Genomic DNA, 17,983 nt, shown 5'->3' with positions numbered 1-17,983 from the left:
GATCTGAAGACAGGACATTGCCTTCTTTTCTTGAGCCTTTAATAAATGTCGTTAGAGCCTCTGAGCTGGAGTCCGAGGGAGCCTCTGACTTCCTCCTCCCGAGCACAGTGGAAAATCACTGGGCCTGGTGTTAGAAGACCTGAGTCCACGCTGTGCTTGGCTCAGCCGCTGCTGAAGTGTGTCACCTCCATCTGCTCATCAGTGAAAGGGGCTGCTGACCCCCAGGGGACAACAATATCCACCTCCTGAGGCTTAGAAGAGTGTTCAGTGAGATGATGGAAGGGGAAGTGGCGTGCACAGCACTGTGCAGAAACAAGCAGAAGTGCTCATCAAACAGAAAGCCCCAGCTCGTGCCCCACCCCAGCCACACTCACTCTGGTGATGGGCTCAGGGCCTGAAGACTCATGTGTCATAGCAATCTGACTGTCCACTAACAACCCTGGTCCTCTCAAGCTTGATTCATTAACCAGCGAGGGGCTTCATGCGGGGGGGAGGGGATGGGTGTGGGCAAAGCAGTTTGTCCCCTCCGTGGCCTCTCAGGCCTCATGACTGGCAGCAGGCCTCCTTTCAGAAGGGCCTCTGTGTTGGTTGTTTGCGCTTACGGGGCCCCGGGAGAGACAGTCTGTGGGGAGAAGTGGGCACGGTAATGGATGTTTTCTGAGAGGGAGCAAGTCGCTGCCTGACTGGGAAGATGCTCTCTCCCTCTCTCTGTTACCAGGAAGTGAGATGTGCTAAAAGTCATCACGGTGTTTTTCCAAAGATGGCTTTTCAAGAGAAGTGTTTCTTTAAGGGGCCAGGAGGGTAGGGATGGGGTTGGCAGGGCGAAGCCTGGCTCATCATAATAGTCCATACCTATAGCGCCCTGCGGTATGCCAGCTGCTCTTCCGAGCACTTAACAGATGTTAACCCCTTTAATCTTCGCCACAGCCCTGCAGAGTAGCTATCATTCTTACCTCTATTTTATGGGTGAAGAGATTGAGGTCAGTATCTTGCCTGGGTCTTACAGCTGGTAAATGCTAGAGCCAGGATATGAACCCAGGCAGATCTGAACCCCCGGGTCCACGCTTTCGAGTGCTGTGTACAGATGCAGGTGAGAGGGGCCCTTCCTTGGCAGTGTGCAGTGGCAGTGAGGGGGTCTGTCATTTCTCAGCTTCAGTACATTTCTTTCTTTCTTTTTAACAGCTTTTTTGAGGTGTAATTTACATACTATAAAATTCATCCGTCGTAAATGTACGATTCTATGATTTGTAGTAAACCTACAGAGTTGTGCAACCATCACCACAACCACGTTCTAGAACATTTCCATCACCCCAAGGAGTTTCCTCATTCAGGATGTGTTTTAATCTGAGCCTTGGCTCCCTCAGTCTGTGAAATGGGACAACAGGGCCTGCCACCCGGGGCCTGCTGTGAGCAGTGGATGAGCATGTAAATGGAGTATGGTGGATGCTCCAGAAATGTTAGTCCTTATCATCGTCATCTCTCAGAGTCATTTAAATAGAGACTTTCAGAACTGGGAGTGGCCTTAAAGACCATCTAGTCCCCCCCCTCACCTTTAACAGATAATGAAACTAAGGTGCCAAGATGTTAAGCAACTTACCAATTAAGGACACACAGCAAATTGAGTGGCAGGGCCAGAGCTGAGACCTGGCTCTCTCGGGTGGCAGTTCAGGGCTCTCATCTCCAGAGAGCCTTCCCCCCAAGGCACAGGGATGTCATTGTATAGCACCCCGCTCTTCGTGGGTGCCCCCAGAGCAGTGCTGACGGGCAGGACAGAGCCCGGGAGTTTGCTTGTGCTGGAGTGGAGGATGCTGCTGGCGAAGGCTGGGTGCAGAATCAAGGTCCAGAGCCAACGTGGAGACCGAGCTGGGAATGTCCACTGTCAGCACAGGGACGCACTGACGCAAAGCATCCGGGAGACAGCCAGTCTCCATCGAGCCCGTGGGCAGGCCAGCTTCACAGGCACATGGCCTGTGCGGTCACACCGGACCCCGTGTTTAGAAGGGCCCCTGCTTGGTTTAATGCCTTGCTGTTGCCATCTTTAAATTCTTGGTAATTTTTTAAACAAGAGATCCAACATTTTTATTTTGCATTGGACCCCGTAGATTATGTAGCCAGTTTTGCTTACAGGGCAGAAAGCAGAGCCCAAGTCAGACTCTAAAGGCCCCAGTAAGGAAGAGTGTTGCTCCCCCCAGAACTCACTCGCTCACAGACTGTACACAGTGTGCAACATAGTCGCAGAGTCTGCATGTTGAGGATTCAGAGGAATAACAGTTGCAAAACAATGTGCACACTATGGTCCCATGTATGTCAAAAGATGCCCCACGACACTGTATCTTTCTATGTGTACTTACACCTGTACGCAAACACGTTTTGTTAAAGGCTTGAAAGACCCTCCAAACTGACAGCAGTGGTTACATCTCGGGAGAGTCATCAAGGGAGTTGTTAATTTTTTCTGTACGTCTGAGTTGCTGTGGTTGTTTTTACGAGGAGAATGTATTCAGGTATTACTTATATAATGACAAAGAAAATGGTAAGATACTCCTAATATAGTCTGCGAAGATTTTCTTATATCAATAAATGTTCTTAAGACATTAAGAAGACAAGCGTCTTGAGAGGGGAAAGAGAAGGCAGGGTGAGGTGGGGACCCTGAAGAGGGGCAGATAGAGGCAGAGAAGGAGCCCACGCTGCAGTACGGCTTGAGGGGAGCAGGCTGGATGTGGGGGGAGTTCTGGGCGCAGGAGCCCCTTGACAAGAGGGCCGTTGGCTCCATGCGGATCTTGAGGCTGTGGTGTCCACCTTGTGGGGGGCGGTGATAGGAGGTGTTGGGGTGGGAGTTCCCGAATGACATGTGATAAAGGTGGTGGAGGTGACTCTAGCTGAGGTGCACAGAGGGGGGGCGGGGGGGGCAGGCAGGGGTTCCCTCCACAGGGAAAGGGGTGGGGCCCGAGTGGGGCCTACCCCGGGCGCAGGACGTTTCAGGCAGTGTGCCCGGTGGACGGAGTCAGGGCTGCAATTGAGTCGCAGGTTCACTCCATCCTCGCTGTGTGACTATAGCCTTGGTTTCTCCCCTACGAAGCATAAACGATCCTGACGCTACATCCCCGGCAGTGTTGTTGGGAGATTTGATGAGATGGTGTAGGTAAAGCATGGGACCCAGTGCCTGGCACAGACTAGGAGCCACAAATGCTCCCCTTCCCTTGAAGTGATGCTGTAGTTTGAGGCACTAGAATGGCAAGAAATTGTCTGAGTGTATAAAGAGCTGTTCTTTCAAGCACTTCCCTCCCGGTGTTCTGGGAGAGCCACTAAGAGCCAGGATTCTGAGTTCCATCCTGCAAAGGCCTGAGCTGAGCCAGCCAGGAAGGGAGAGGAGCTGGCTTCAGCCAAAGGCTGGGCAGCAGGACAGAAGAGAGGACTCAGGCCTCTGACTCCCAGGCTGCAGGGGCCAGTGAGGCTGACTTTGGGGTGGCCTGGCAAGGGGTCCCGCTTTGGGATCTCTGGGAGAAAAGTGCACTGTGGGTGCTGATCCTAGTCTGCCCACAACTCAGTCACCCCCTGGCCCTTTGGGCACACGCCCGCGGATCTGGGGAACATGTGGATGACCCACCGGCCCTGCTGCAGCCCTCTCCCCGTGGGTACAGATGTGTTCAGCAGCAGCTGTAACGCGGGCCACACCTGTTGCCTCCATCAGCTGCTGTAACTCTACTCCTGGGAGAGCAGGCCCAGTGCCCACACTGAAGCCCTCTTTCCGAGGGCAGGTGGAAAGGCACAGCATCTGCCGGTCACAGCAGCGCAGGAGGCTGCCTGGAGGTGCTGGGGTCCTCGGGGGGGGTCTCAGCTACAGACCAGGACCCTCTTCCTGCCTGGAGCTGCTCAGGCTGTACAGCTGTCCCATTGGCCCTCATTGGTCCTCTGACCACCCCACCCCCACCACACTGGGGTTGGGGAGACTGAGGACAAGGAGCGAGGTGGACGTCTTGGATGGGCTCCCTCCAGCCATCCTGGGGCGGGGCGCTGAGAGCTGATCCACAGTGTGGATCAGCCGGGCCAAGGACGAGGACAAGTCTGGAAACAGAGCAGAACTTGCTCTTGTGTGGCTTGGGCTGCGGAGACTGTGGTTCTGGAGACTTCCATTCCAGACTGGGCATGCGGGGGGCGTGGTCTGAGCCAGCACTGTGGGAGCGCTTCAGGGACCTTCACGGAGAGCCTGGGTACGGAGCAAGTCCAGAAATCCCAGGTCTCCGAGCAGATCTCAGCAAGGCAAATCCGAGACACGTCCTCCGACATCCAGACCTACACAGTGCATCACCAGAGCCAAACACAGAAAACCTCCCGGTAGAAATCCAGATGGTGCATTGGCACTGCAGACATCTGGATTATCTGTCTTCCAATGAGCGTCCCTCCATTGCCCATCCCACTCCACGCTCAGGGAAAGGGATCTCGAGTGGCCCAGGCTCCGAGCGATGCCAAGGCCTCCACAGGAAGGTCCTCTCCAGGTCAGCCCCCACCAGCCTGGGCAGTGCCAGGAGAAGCAGCGCATGTGGCAGCGGCTCCCGGCCAAACGGGAGACACTGCTGACCCCTGCTGGAGCTTTTCCCTCTGCCGCAGCTGGGAAAGCCCAGGGAGAATGGAGTGTTGGAAAAACCTCGCAATCCGCCTGGGCGGGGCAGGGAGAAATACCCAGCGCAGAATCTCCTCATCTGGAGCTCCTTTGATGAGACCAAGAAGAAATTAGAATAAAACCCAGACTGAGTTTCTGGGAGGAGGGAGACAGACTAGCAGCGTGTCCCTTCAGCCTCTGTGGCTTGGAAAACGCTGGCTGCCAAGCGCCCTGAACCTAAATTGGGAAACCATTAGCAACACTCCATCAGCCAAGTTCAACCACTCAAGCAAAAGAAAAAGAAAGTAAAACCTCTCTCTCTCTCTCTCTCAATTTTTATTCCAGTGCAGAGCCTTTCTGAACTGTTAGCTTAATTTATTGTGGGTCTGATGCCCCCTTAGACCTGGGGCTAACATGGGCTGATGGTTGTTTTAGTGTCTCTCTGTCCATGAGTGAGGTTGGTAGTACACTCTTTGGAAAACCACCACTAAGAAAGCTGACATCTAGAGTATTTGCACTGAGGTTAAATGTTTTAAAAATCATTTTGTATACCCAGGGGATGAAATTCGAGTCCTCCAGAATCTTTACTGGAATATTTAGTGGGACCAAAGAAACACAAGGGCTCTGATCATTCCCACAGAACAAGTGTGGAAGCCCCGAGGAGAATGAAGTCACTCATTTTTAAACTTCTTCCTCTACCCTGCACCCCATTCTAGCAACAGCCCCGACTCTCCTTCACTTCCCAGCTGCCCTCCTGCAGGGACGCATCCTCCCCATCTCTCTACAGCTCCGCACGGCTGGCCTCCCCCAAACGCAGATCTGAGACTGCTCCAGCAAAGGCACTCACAGCCTCTTAAAAGCCAAATCTCATGTGTGTTTTCCAGTTCTCGTTTTACTTGGCCTCTGTAGCATCTGACATTTCACAGTCATTCATTATTTATATATTTAAAACTTTATGAAATTTCTTAGACATGCCAAAGGTATAGAAAGTAATATAACAAACATACCTGTTGTATCAGTCAAGTTTCTCCAGAGAAACAGAACTAAGAGGATATTTATTTATTTATTCATTTATTATAAGGAACTGGCTTGGGCAGTTACGGAGGCTGACAAGTCCCACGATTGGCAGAGAGAGTTGGCAAGCCTGAGACCTGGGAGAGCCAACGGTTTAGTTCCAATCTGCGTTTGAAAGCCTGAGAACCTGGCGAGCCAATGGTGTAATTCTAGTCCGAAAGCCAGCAGGCTTGAGACCCAGAAGAAAGAAGCCAATGTCTCAGTCTGAAGGCAGTGGGGCAGAGGAATGCTCTTTTATTTGGGGGAGGGTCAGCCTTTTTGTTCTACTCAGGCCTTCAACTGATTGGACAAGGCCCACCCACCTTGGGGAGGGCAATTTGATTTTCTTGGTCTACTGATTTAAACATTAACCTCATCCAAAAATACCCTCACAAAAACACCCAGAATAATTTTGGCCAGATATCTGGGCACCCTGTGGCCCAGCCAAGTTGACACGTAAAATTTAACCATCACATCTGTAAACACCACATAGTTTAAGAAACAAAGCAGCAGGAATATAGTTTAAGCTCCTCCTCTGTTGCATTCGTCTCTCTCCCCACGGAGGAAATACTATTCTGAACTTGGTGTTAATCATTCCCACACATATCTTTATACTTTTACTACATTTTACACTCTATACGCTTTGCATATTCTAACTATATGAATGGAATCATAGTGGGTATATTCTTCTACAACTTTCTTTGAGTCAATATTGTATCTGTAAGGTTCATCCATGTTGATGCACGTGGCTTTAGTGTATCCATTTCCACTGCTGTATAATATTCCACTGCACAACAGTACGACAACTTATCAGTTCTATTATTTCCAGTGTTTTGCTACCGTAGCACAGTTTTGCTGCTATGGAAGTTCTTTCATACGCCTTACTGTGCACATTTGTATTTCTCCAGGAGGGAAGCTGATGGTTGTAGAGTCTGGACACCTTTAACTTGACCACATCCACATCAGATCTTTTGTTTTGACAACCAGGTGGATGTGAGATTGTAGATCATTGTGATTTTAATTTGCGTTTCACCAACTATTAATAAGGTTGAGCATCTTTTCATATGTTTAGTGGTCATTAGGATTGCCTTCTATTCCTATCTCCTAATCTTTTTCCAATTGTATTGTTAATCTTTTTTCCTTTGATTTGTAATCCTTCTTTATATACTGTGGCTAATAGTCCTTTTTCAGTTATATGCTTTTCATTTGTCTTCTTCAAGTCTGTGGCTTCTCTCTCTCACCATCTTTTTAATACCTGGTACCCATTACAAGTCACTCTCCACTCTTCCGTGTCTCCACTCCAGCCCTAGCAACTGCTAATTTACTTTGTGTCTCTGTAGCTTTGCCTATTCTGAGAATTTTCTATGTATAAATGGAATCACGCAATATGTGGTCCCTTGTGACTGGCTCCTTTCACTTAGCATATTTTCGAGGTTCATCCATATTGTAGTGTATATCAGTACTCAATTTCTTTTTATTGCCAAATAATATTACCTTCAGTTTTTGGGGGAGGGGGGTGAGGGTGAGGAAGATTGGCCCTGAGCCAACTGCACCAATCTTCCTCCACTTTTTTATACGTGGTATGCCGCCACAGCATGGCCCAATGAGCGGTGTGTAGGTCTGAGCCCCAGATCCAAACCTGTGAACCCTGGGCCTCCAAAGCAGAGTGCGTGAACCCAACCACTACACCACTGGGCCGGCCCCATTGCCTTCATTTTTGAAAGATATGTTTTTGTTGGGTTTAGAATTCTAGGTTGACAGCTTTTGCTTTTAGTACTTTGAAGATGTTGCTCCACTGTCTTCTCGCTCGCGTTTCCAGTGAGAAATCTACTGACATCCTTGTCTGTTCCTCTGTTCATAAAGTGGCTTTTTTTCTCTGGATTCTTTTAAGATTTTTCTCTTTATCACTGGTTTTGAACAATTCAGTTGTGATGTGTTTTGGTGTATTCTCTTCATGTTTCTTGAATTTGGGCTTTACTGAGCTTCTTGCAAGTGTGAATTTATAGTTTTCATCAAATTGGAAATTTTGCAACCATTATTTCTTAAAATATTTTTTCTGTCGCCCCTCTGTTTTCAGAGACTCCAATTACACTTATATTAGGCTGAAGTTGTCGCTCAGCTCACTGATGCTTTGTTCATTCCAAAAAATTATCTTTTCTCTCTGTTTTCATTTGGAAAGTTTTTATTGCCATTTCTTGGAGTTCACTAATTTTTTTCCTCTGCAATGTCTAATCTGTTGTAAATCCATTCAGTGTATTTCTCATCTCACACATCATAGTCTTCACGTCTAGAAGTTTAATTTGGGTCTTTTAATTTTCATCTTCTGTGTTTCTACTTAGCATTTTGAATGCATAAAATGTAATCATGTCTGTTTTATTATCCTTGTCTGTTTATTCTAACATCTGTGTCAGTTTGGGGTTGGTTTTAATTGATTGATTTTTTTTCCTCATTATAGGTCATATTTTTCTGTTTCTTTGCATGCCTGGCAACTGTTTATGAATGTTAGGCATTGTGAATTTTATCTCATTGGGTATGGGATATTTTTGTAGTCATATATATGTATCATTGAGCTTTGTTCTGGGATGTAGTTAAGTTTTTGGAAACTGATTCTTTTAGGCCTTGCTTTTCAGATTTGTGGGGAGAGATGTCTAGAGCAGTGCTTGTCTGGGTTAATCTTCCTCCACCACTGAGGCAGCATTCTCCCGTGTGTCCACCCCAGCCGCCAGGATTCACGGGGTTTTCCACTCTGGCGTTAGAGCAGGCCCTCCTCCTGGCCCCATGTGTACACTGGGCACTGATTCCGCTAATTCTTTTGAATGTTTTTTCCCAGCCTCAGATAGTTTCTGTACATGAATGTGCTGGTTAGTGCAAGCTGAGGACTTGAGAGGGCGTCTAAAGACGTGCGAGTGCTCTCTCTGCAGCTCTCTCTCCTGGTCCTTTGTCCTGGGAACTCTGGCCTCTGCAGACTCTCAGCTCGGGAAACCTGCTGAGCTCTGCCTGGGTCCCCTCCCCTGCGTGGTGGCCTGAGGCTCTCAGGCGATAGGCTGGGGCCAGCACAGTTCGCCCCATTTGTTTCCCGGTTTTCAGGGCTTGTTGTCCCTTCTTGCCTGTTTTCCAGTGTCTTGAAAATTGTTACTTCATATATTTTGCCTTTTCTTGTTTTTGTTTTTTTAGGCCAGAGGGCACCTGTTACTCCATCTGGACCAGCAACAGAAGTCTATTAAAATGAATTTTACTGAGAACTCACAGGTCCTCAGATACCACATTTTCAGAACCTCAGTTTAGGAAATGTTAATTAATAACAAAAAGACAAATTACTCAATTTAAAAACAGATAGAGGATTTAAATAGACATTTCTCCAAAGAAGATACACAAATGGTCATAAGCACATGAAAAGATGCTCAGCGTCATTAGTCACCGGGGAAATGCAACTCAAAGCTTCAATGAGATGCCACTTCACCCCCACTAGGTTGGCTGTAGGCAGAAGGTTGATAATGGTAAGTGTGGATGAGGACATGGAGAAATTGGAACTCTCACATGTTGCTAGAGTGGGTGTAGAAGGGTGCAGCTGCTGGGCAAGCAGTGGGGCAGCTCCTCAAGAGCTAAACACAGAGTGGCCACACGACCCGCAATGCCACTCCCAGGCGTCTGCCCAAGAGAAACACAAACACACGTCCACACAAACACTTAGACATCAACACGCGTGGCAGCAGTATTCAAAATAGACAAAAAGTGAAAACAATTTAAATATCAATAACGGATAAATGACATGAATATCCACACAATGGAGTATTATTCAGGAATGAAAAGGAATGAAGCACTGACCGTGTTAGGACACAGATGAACCTTGAAAATGTATGTTGACTGAGTGAAAGAAGACAGACACAAATGACCAAGCGTTATATGATTCCATTTATCTGAATGTTCAGAGTAGGGAGATTAAACAGAAAGCAGATTAGCAGCTGCCCTGGGCTGGAGAGGCTGGGGGAAGTGCGGAGTGACTGCTAATGGGCACGGAGCTTATTACTGGGGGGATGAAATGTTTCCACGTGGTGATGGTTGCAAAACTGTGAACGTACTAAAGATCTACTAAAAACCATTGGAATGTACATTTTAAATGGGCAAATTCTATGGTACATGAATTATATCTCTATGAAGCTGGGGCTTTTCAATTAAAGAAATGCTGTCAGGTCCTGTATGTCTGGATGGGTAACTGGTGTCCCCAGAACTCCTCTGGCTCTCCGGGACTGACAGCTCCGGTTTGCCTAGGAAACCAGGGCACAGCATTTTTTATTGTCTGACTCTCTTCTCCTTCCTTCCTTTTTTTCTTCTTTCCATCTCAAATACTTACTCTGAGCCAATATTCTCCTAGGCACTGGGCATGCAGAAGTAGACCATGATGCAATGCTGTCCTCAAGGCACTCACAGCCACATGCTTCTCTTCAGCCCTTCGTAGCAGAGGAAGCTTTGTCGGGACCACCTGTGTATATCCAGGGTCTGAAGAATAAACTAGTCTTCCTAGAGCAGCATAAATCTGCGCGCAGGGGCTCAGGTGACGGCGCCTCCCTGCTCAAAAGCAAGTGAGATACTGGGGATGGGCTTGGCCGTCCTGCTGCTGGTCCTTCTCGTCTCCAGGCCAGGTTAGAGAACTGTGGAGAGAAGGAAGCCATAGTCTCCTTCCCCTTCGGGTCTCAGGGCCCGGACACTGAGTCCCTGAAATCTCACTACTAAGACTCAGCAGCTGCCAAGCAGGCAAACGCCCAGCTTCCCAGACAGCCAAGCTTGAACCTTGCTGTTCCTGGCTCGTCCAGCCTTTAAACCAGGCTCAGCCATCCTTCCCTATAAGGCTGCTGATTGACATGGAGGGTCCTGGGCATTTGATGCCCTGGTCCCACCAAGGGCCTTGGGCCCTTGAGCTCTGCTGTGGTCCTTGATCTCCATCCCTATTCACTTTGCTGTCAACCTGCCTTCTCACCATAGGGCTGCGTCTTATCTCTGACCAAGCTCTGCTCTGGCGTGAGCACTGCTCCCTGCTTCCGTGTCACGCCAGAGCTGATAGCTGCCATGTTATTGTGTGCACATCTTATCTCTCTTGCTACACTATGGCTTCCTGTTGATTGTGGCTTCCTGGTTTGGGCCTTGCCCACTGCTGCTCTCAAAGCCTCAGCTTGGACGTGGCCTCTGGCTCTTCCTGGCCACCTGCTGTAGTGCCACTACACCAATTCTTCCCCTCTAAGACTCAGTCTTGGCAGAACCTCACATGATGGGCCCCCTCAATGACCACTACTCCGCTGCCTTGGCCAACTGGCACTGGCCATGTGTCTCAGCCTCCTGTCACTCCCTGGGAGTTCAGTATGCCTCTCCCCTTTCGCGGAGTCTCCTCTGCAGAGAAACCTTTTTCATCAGTCTTAGTGACAATGGCTCAGTGAACACTTGTAAAATCTCATGTTTCTCTTAGCAATGCCCAGTCTGTAAAAACTGCTTTCTCTCTTAGAAAATGCATCTCCAAAGCTACCATCAACGAAGGTATCCACCCAGAATAACCGTCCTGCCTGTAGCAAATTGTATTTTCCCAAAAGGGTGGCAGTTATATTTCCCATCCCACATGCTCTCCCAGAACCTTGGCACTCACACATCACGAAGTGGGGTCTGTGTCCCCTTCCTTGAAACTGGTTGGGGCTTTGTACTGTCTCCACTAGTGGACTACCAGGGAAGATCTACTCTGTGCCATCTGAGGCTGGGTTTCAAAAGGCAAGATAGCTTCCTCCTGACGCCCTCCTGGGATGCTTGTCCTGGTGACCCAGCCGCCATGCTGTGAGGGGGTCCTGGCCTCGTGGACAGCCTACAAGTAGGGGTTCCAGTTCACTGTCCCAACTGACAGCCAGCATCAGCTGCCAGCCACGTGAGTGAGGGAGTCTCCGTGATGACTCCAGTCAGCTGTCACCTGACTGCCATCGCATGGGAGATCCTGAACAAGAACTAGCTAGCCGGGCTCAAGAAGTCCCAGAATCATGAGAGAGAAACATAAATGGCTGTTGCTGTTTTAAGCTACTAAGTTTGGGGTCATGTGTTACACAGCAGAGGATAACTGGATGCTGTCCCTCTCCATGTGTCAAATGCCTACCCACCCCTGTGGCCCCATTCCTTAGCGTGTATAAACAGCCAGTAGAGCCTTCCCAACTCCTACAGCGAGGAGTCTCCCCTCCTGACTCCTGGCGCTCTGCCTGTGCCGGTCTCCTATATGACATCCCAGCGCACACTTTGCCTCCCCTTCCCTATAAAGTCCAATTCGTATGCTCCTGGCGCCTAGCTCAATGCTTGGCACACAGTGGGTGCTCGTTTCTCTGTCTGGATGGATGATAGAGACAGGGACCTTGGTACACAGTGGGTGCTCTTGTCTCTGATTGGATGGATGATGGGGACAGGGATCTTGGTGAGGGAACGTTTGCCAATGGAGAGATGAGGATCCTGAGATGTAAAACAGAGCTTCCGCTACCTTCAAAGGTCTTTTTCTCTGACCAGTGTCCCAGGACATTCTTGGCTTCTTTGCTGTGAACCTAGGATGTCTTGAGTGAAAGTCAAAAGAATTTAAATATCAAGCGATCCTGGTGAAAAAATGATTGTCTACGTCGGCAGGGCGGCTTAGGCAGCCCAGGCCCTGGAGGAGTGCTTTTCATGAATTCACCAGCAGGTGGCAGCCTTGCTTTTGGTTGGTACCTTGCAAACTGGGAAATGAATTTATTCATGCACACATTCACACAATTTAACTATCCAAATATTTAATCCTGACTATGGAGCACCTGCTCCACATAAGGCACTGTGCAAGCTACAAGGAGAGTCAGCTACCATCCCTGCCTGCTGAGACCTTCCTGTCTCGTAAACTCTGTGGCCCTTGAGTTCGTCTTCGTCTTCGCGTTGATGACTCCAAAAGCCATCAACCCTTTCTTCTGCCTTGGAGTCTAATTTCATAAATCGACCTTGATGAACAGAGGTGTCGAAGGTCTAGCTTAAATTCTGGAAATTTCCAGCCTACTTCACCGCCCTAAACCACTGCAGTCTGGCCAGATGACAGTAGAGCAGGTGGGAGCAGAAGTGGAGTGTCTGAGACAGAACAGGAAAACAGGTTTTAAAGCAAGAGGGAAGCACATGATGAGGAGCGAAGGTGAGCCGGAGTGACTGGCAGGGCTGTCAGGAAACCTCTCCCGAGGCCACGCTTCTCCAGCAGCTTGTCCGGCTCAGACTGGTGTCCGGGCGCTCCCTGTCGGCCTTCCCTCCCAGCGCCTCCTGTTTCCCGCCCCCACACCCTCTGTGAGAGCTGCCCCACAGCCGGCCCAGCCTGGGACAGAGGCGGCATGGTAGCAGGCTGCGGAGGAGGCAAGCGGAAGTGGCCCTTCACAGCTGTCAGGGCAGGGAAGGGGAAGTGGTCATTTGAAGAGTCGTCCAACCAGTTTCACGACAGCCCGGAGGAGCTGACCCTGAGCCTCCCCTGAGCGAGTTCCTGAATCACCTTCCCAGCTCCCTTGGAACAGTCTTTGTGCTCACGGGGTAGACGTCAGCTTGAACATCAGAACAGAACGCTCAATGGAGCCCCTGCAGGAGCCCCTCTGTTCCCTGCCAGACTGATTTCCCTTCCCTTGCCTCTAGCATCTCATCTCCATGACATCCACACGCTGCCTTTCCTTCTGCCTTTGACTATCGGGCTCCTTTCCCCGCAGACCCTGAGAGGTTTCTGGGACTCCTGCTTGGGAAACAGGAATGGGGAGACCAAGAGTCCTGGTCGGGAATGCTAGGCCCCTTCCACAGCCCCCCGACTCACCCCGTCACAGCCTCAGAACTACAGAGCCAGGTCCAGAAAGATCAGGAAGATCCAGAGCCAGGAGGAGCCTGAGAGACCACCTATGCCTCCTGCTGGCTCTATTCACAGTCCCAGGGGGGTCTCAGAGTCCACGGTCTCCTGCCAGGGGCTCCTGAAGCTACACAATAACACGACACATTTTCCAAGAACTTCTATTTCTCTTACAGTAAATAATTTTCAACACTATCTTTTTATTAAAGCAAACACAGATATTGGTGAAGGAGAATGCAAAGTTTAAATAAATTTTTAACTTTATTAAGAGCACGGGGGTGGTCCAACCTCTTGTTTCACACGAGGAGAGCCGCATCTAGATCGTGGTCACACAGCCGCTAAGTCATTAACTGCTCTGAGCCTTGATTCCCTCACACGCTGAGGAGGGTGCACATAGTCCCTCATCACTTGGTTTCTGTGAAGATTGATGGAGACGATGGTGCAAAGTGCCTGACATGTAGTCAGAGCCCAGTAATTATCTGTCATTATTAATATTACCTTTAATGGCTGATGACAGAGCTGGCCTCAATCTGCAAGTTCAGTCCTGGATCCTTGACAGCTCAGTGACTCCTGGTGACCTGGGTCTTGCTTTTCTTTGGGGTCCATTTCAGCTACGAAACGGCTTCAAATACTCCCGGGAGACGTGAGAGGCAAGGCCTCTTGACAAATGGTCTAATCTGTGCAGTGAAGCCTTCACTACGTGGACCCTCATGTTCCCCACGTTCACTTCTTCAGCTTTCTTTGAGATCTCCAACCCCTCCAAGGAGAACGTGGGCAACAGTCACACCTTTTCAGGGGTATGGAGGAGGGGAAGGAGGACAGAATGTCTTAGCCTGCTGACATTCGCCTTCCTGGACCCCTCCCCAGGTGTCCCCCTGCTCCCAGGTCTCCCTGGAAAGGCGCAGAGAAGAGACGCAGCCTGTGCTCGACAAGGCTCCTCCCCCTTGAAGCTCTCTCCCTGGCCTCCTTGCCAAGGGCTTTCTCCCTACATCTCTCATCATTCCTTCCCGTTTCCTTTGCGGGCTCTCGGCCCCCTCAAGTGTTGGTGTCCCTCGGGGTCCTGAACCTGCTCCTCTTCTCCAGCTCTTTCTAGACTGAAGTCACCAGCGTCTCCATCTCCAGCCTGGCCCCTCTTCTGCCCTCTGTGTCCAACTGCCTTCTAGATAGTTCCATGTGGACGTTCCTCAAACATCTCAAACCCAACAAATCTGAGAGGGAATCCATCACCCCTCCCTGCCCCTCAGCCTGCAGCTCCCCTGAATTACCTGTCTCGGTGAGTTGGCCAACCCGGGAACCGGGAGCCCAGCCTGACCCCTCCCTTCCTCTCTGCTGCACTCTTCACCCCACCCCAGGAGCCAACTGCTCATCACGTCCAGCAGATTCTGCCTCAACAGCTCTCAAATCCATCCCCAGGGCTACTGCCAGCCATCATCTCTTTCCTGGACTATTGGAATAATCTCCCAACGGGCCCTCTGACTCCCCTCTCCCCCTTCTCATCTGGCCTTCATAGGGAGTCATAGTCATTTTTCTAAAATGCTTTTTAAACTGTCCATGTCATTTCCCTGCTTAAGACCCTTAAAGGCTGTCACTGTCCTCAGAACAGTCCACCCTCCTTCAAATGGTCTACAGTGGCCACCATGTTCTTCTGGTCCCTGCCTACCTGGCAGCACCATCCCTCACAGAACTGTGTCTTTCATTCTAGGTGTCAGCTCTGCCAACAAACTTGCAATTCCCTGGCTGAATAATGTTGTTCCAGGATCTTGCTCCTTTTCCTTGCTTCCTGGCCAAGACTCCATTCCTATCTCACTTTCTCTATGAAAATTTTCCTGGCCCTGTGCCCTCCCCCACAGAAAGAGAATTCAGCATTGATCCTTTGTCTGCTCACTGTGCTCTATACCCCTCCCCTCAAGCCCCTGAAAAACATGGGGGCCCTGACATTGGTTTACCCACTAGACAGTAAACTCCTTGAGGTCAGGATCCAAGTCACAGTCTTCCCCATATTCCCAGCATCTGTAGGACATGACCAGCACAGAGTAGGACCTCAGTAAATGTTTGCTGAATGGATGGATGGATGGATAGGTGGGTGGATGGATGGATGGATGGATGGATGGATGGATGGATGGATGAACAGATGGATATATGGATGGATGGAGGGAGAGATGGACAGATAGAGGGAGGGAGGGATGCATGGATGGATGGATGGATGGTTGAACAGATGGATGGATGGATGGATGGAGGCATGGATGAACAAAGGGGAAATCTCTGGCCCAGCCTGGATCTCTAAGCTCTCTGGGATGATGGACAGATCTAAGCTAGCCACATTCCCACACTCTTCCCTCAGCCTTACACTCACTTGAGCTTAAGCGAAGAAATACTTCGCAGCAGGAAGGAGGAGAGAAGGTGTGACATCAGGTTGCTGTTGAGGGGGGAAAGAGGAGAAGAGGCCAGAGAAGGCAGCAGTGGAAGTTGGAGGTCGGGGGCTCCCTACTCTTTCCCCAGTACTGAGTACCAGTCCAGAGGCATTGGTGGGTGGTGCGCACAGAGAGAAGATGAGGATACTGGAAAGTTTAGACATTTTTGAGAGTCCAGAGAAGCAACCAAGCCCCTGTGTGTGGCAGGACTCCTCCTAGAACCCCCAGCAGAGACTCTCTTGGTGATGAGCTCTGACTGTGTTGTCTCCGCAGAGGTGGGTGCAGCTGGCTAGGCGGAGCCAGTCTGGGCTCAGTTATGTAGCTGAGTGTCTTTGCCTTAAGGACATTTCGGCTTGTGTGACGCCCCAAGGGCTGATGGTTCACTGGCCTTTCTGCGATGTGAACATGGGGCTCGTGCCTGTTTGCACAGTTGATAATTCCACACACCTTTGACTCGCCGCGTTCCCGAGGTCCTTTCTACCTCCCTGAATCTCCTTAATGTGCAAAAGGGCTACCCAAGACCAAGCCCAGATGGGTGGCAGCATGCAGGGAGGGTGACATAACCGAGGTGTGAGTTTCTGGAAAAACAGCAGACGAGGCAGGGCCCACTTGGCTTCCTTTATCTCCAGCTCTGCCTAGACAGCTCCTAAGACACAGTCCCTGGGTGGACACGCAGGGTGAGCCTTGGTCCTGGTTTGCCCAGGACAGTCCTGTTGCTTAGTGTACTTATGAATACTGCTGCTACACTGTTTGCTATCAACAGCGTCTCAGTTTGGATGACACACTATACAGCCACTCTATTTACAAGGTGCTTTAGGATCTTCTGGGAGAAACCCAAGTTCGACTGGGGGTACTGCTCTCCTTTCCCTGGACCTTCCCTGAGGACATTTCACAGCACAGGTTGGCAGGTCCACATTCATCAACTGCCCCACCACTCCAGAGACCACAAACCCAGACCAAAGAAGGAAGTGCAGGAGTTTGCCCTTTTCTAAAATCTTGGACAAGACTCCACGGCTCAGCTCTCCAGGATCCTGATAACTGAAGGGAGTGGGGATAATCCTACGGGACCACCATCTTTGAGCAGCAAGCCCAGGGTCTCTGACACCGACTGGAGTTCTGGAATTCAATGTACCCATTTGTCTATTACTTGCTCAGTGCGGGAATGACCAGGAATTCTCCTGCTTTCTCCTCGTACCTATTGGTTGGGTCAGATGAGGATGGCTCAATCTGCAAGAAACACTGCTGGGTGCTTGTAGACGTCCCAGTCTTGGAGGGCCCTGTGTTATGAAGGGCCTGGCAGAAGGAAAGATATTTCTTATGGCAAAAGGCAAGAAAAACCTAGACAAAGACTTCATTTTCTGGATTATACAATGCTTGACCTTATTCCTGGAAGAGAGCTGATCCAGCCTGTGGAGACCTGAGCGCTCGACAGCCGTCCAGGCTGGAAGACGAGGCAGCTGCATCTATGAGTGACCTGGGGTGAGGGGGGACCAGCAAATCCTCCAGGACCTGCCCCCGGTTAACTGCCACGGGCAGAGGGAGACTGTGGTAGCTCATTCTTAGAGAACACTCTAGATCCCGAGAAAGCAGGAGGAAGTTGCACACAGACACACCCACAGAACACACACAATCACAGTGAAACGTGGGCCCCGGATCTGAGAGTATTTGTTTCCCGCTCAGTAAAAATCATGCAATTCAACTGTGGAGAATAAGACCCTTTGGTCTTGGAAATGTAGTAAACAACCTACAAAAATCTACAAATGGGAAGATACTGTTTTGTCTCCCTGAGGCTCTCACTTCTTCGTTCCGCTCCTCGTTCCTGGGCATGTCAGTATCTCCAATTCCTGGGTCCGGAGGACCGGCCTGGGGAGCTCCTCGTCTGTCTAGAGCACTGGGTTTCCGGGCTGTCCCTGCATCCAGTAAAGGGGTGCAGGCTCTATCCCGGCCAGGGAGCAGCTCTACAGCGTGCGAGCATCTCTGCCCTCTAAACTGCTGCAGCAGGCACCCAGGAGGGGCTGGGAACCGGGTAGATGGCACACCCGCAGGTAACTGCCCCAGGGCAGCGGTGAGTGGCCT

This window comes from Diceros bicornis, chromosome 38 (genome assembly GCF_020826845.1).
Source record: "Diceros bicornis minor isolate mBicDic1 chromosome 38, mDicBic1.mat.cur, whole genome shotgun sequence".
Classification (NCBI taxonomy): Eukaryota; Metazoa; Chordata; class Mammalia; order Perissodactyla; family Rhinocerotidae; genus Diceros; species Diceros bicornis.
The sequence above is the reverse complement of the archived record's forward strand: the minus strand, read 5'-3'. Positions refer to the sequence as shown.